We start from the raw sequence: 2,558 nt of genomic DNA on the forward strand, positions 1-2,558 counted from the left end.
TTAGGTTAGGTTAGGTTAGGTTTATTTTAATTTTTTTTTTTTTTTTTTTTAATTCTTCGTTATATATATATAATGTTAATAATATGATGGATGTAAAAAAAAGGATTTTTTTTTTTTATTTAAACTAGCTTAGGTTAGGTTAGGTAAGGTTAGGTTAGGTTAGGTTAGGTTAGGTTAGGTTAGGTTAGGTTAGGTTAGGTTAGGTTAGGTTAGGTTAGGTTAGGTTAGGTTAGGTTAGGTTAGGTTAGGTTAGGTTAGGTTAGGTTAGGTTAGGTTAGGTCAGGTTAGGTTTATGTAATATTAGGTTGGGTTAAGTTGGCTAACGAACGTCGTCGACGAGAGCGCCGTTTAAAGCGAGACATCCGTCGTCGACGACGAGGTCGCTGCTTCGGCCGTCGACGACGGACGAGAGCGCCGCTTAAAGCGTGACACGGGCCCGCCTGGCCAGCTAAATCTGAGTCCCGCCGGCATCGTGCACTTCACACGTCCCACTCGTCGAAATGAAGACAATGAAATTTAATTATCTTACGATTACGTTCATGCCTTATGACGATATAATATTGATATTTCATAATAATATAATATGATGGATGTAAAAAAAAAAGATTTTTTTTTTATTTATTTAAATTAGCTTAGGTTAGGTTAGGTAAGGTTTATTTTAATTTTTTTTTTTTTTTTTTTTTTAATTCTTCGTTATATATATAATGTTAATAATATGATGGATGTAAAAAAAAAGATTTTTTTTTTTAATTTAAACTAGCTTAGGTTAGGTTAGGTAAGGTTAGGTTAGGTTAGGTTAGGTTAGGTTAGGTTAGGTTAGGTTAGGTTAGGTTTGGTTAGGTTAGGTTAGGTTAGGTTAGGTTAGGTCAGGTTAGGTTTATGTAAGGTTAGGTTGGGTTTAGTTGGCGAACGAACGTCGTCGACGAGAGCGCCGTTTAAAGCGAGACATCGCCGTTTCGGCCGTCGACGACGCACGAGAGGGCCGCTTAGAGCGCGACACGTGGCCCGCCTGGCGAGCTAAATCGTCGTGCATCGTGCACTTCACGTCCGACTCTCGCCGCGTTCGGCGGCGTGCGTATTATGACGATATTATGTTATCGACATGTCAACGGTATATGATATCTATCATAATAATATATGTTGGATGAAAAATAATGAAAAATTATTTTAACATCAAATTTTACCGCTAGAACTCGCCCTCGCGCTTTACTTACCTATTCCTATGTTGAACGTCGAAATGAAGACAATGAAATATTCTTTCAGGTGAGGCGTATCGGGCGCATTTAAAATGATCAGTGACACGCTCGTTGATCACGTTTATGCCCTATAACGATATGATATTGATATTTTTTTATGGTATTCATCATAATAATAAATGATGTATGAAAAAAAAAATTGGTTAGTTTAGGTTAGGTTAGGTCACGTTAGGTATGATTAGGTTAGGTTAGGTTAGTTTTTGTTTAGGATAGGTTAGGTTAGTTTTTGTTTAGGTTAGGTTTGTTTTTGTTTAGGTTAGTTTTTGCTTAGGTTAGGTTAGTTTTTGTTTAGGTTAGTTTAGGTTAGGTTAGGTTAGTTTAAGTTAGGTTAGGTTAGTTTTTGTTTAGGTTAGGTTAGGTTAGTTTTTGTTTAGGTAAGGTTAGGTAAGGTTAGATTAGGTAAGGTTAGGTTAGGTTTAGTTTAGGTTAGGTTGTGTTAGGTTAGGTAAGGTTATGTTAGGTTATGTTAGGTTAGGTTAGGTGAGGTGAGGTTAGGTCAGGTCAGCGAACGGACGTAGTCGACGAGAGCGCAGCTTTTAGCGAGACATGGGCCCTCCTGGCTAGCTAAATCTGCGTCCCTCCGGCATGTCAAGTAGACGATGCCGGCGGGACGCAGATTTAGCTAGCCAGGAGGGCCCATGGCTCGCTTAAAGCGGCGCTCTCGTCGACTACGTTCGATCGCTAACCTGACCTAACCTCACCTCACCTAACCTAACCTAACATAACCTAACATAACCTTACCTTACCTAACACAACCTAACCTAAACTAAACCTAACCTAACCTAACCTTACCTAATCTAACCTTACCTAACCTAACCTAAACAAAAACTAACCTAACCTAAACTAACCTAATCTAACCTAAACTAACCTAACCTAACCTAACCTAACCTAACCTAACCTAACCTAACCTAACCTAACATAATATTACCTAATTTTTTTTTTCATACATCATATCTTATCATGATGGAAAAAAAAATTAGAAATTTAAAAAAAAAAAATTAACCAAACAAATTACCAAAATATATATTCGCAATTCGCAATTCGAAATTTCAAATGAAAGATTAAACCCAAAGAGAATCGTCAATTTTGCCTTTTGTAGTGATATTTCGGTCACGCGGTCGGTAGTACGGCGCTTTATCAATGCTATGCTACATTTTGTTTGGCACTCTTGACGGTTTGCGAACGAAGTACGAGACCGCGGCTTAAAGCGAGACATGCATCGACGACGCACGAGAGCGCGACACGTGGCCCGCCTGGCGAGCTAAATCGTCGTGCATCGTGCACTTCACGTCCGCCTCTCGC

The sequence above is a fragment of the Rhyacophila brunnea genome, unplaced genomic scaffold (assembly GCF_057557595.1).
Source record: "Rhyacophila brunnea isolate RB1 unplaced genomic scaffold, BYU_Rbru_1.0 scaffold_10, whole genome shotgun sequence".
NCBI classification, from domain to species: domain Eukaryota; kingdom Metazoa; phylum Arthropoda; class Insecta; order Trichoptera; family Rhyacophilidae; genus Rhyacophila; species Rhyacophila brunnea.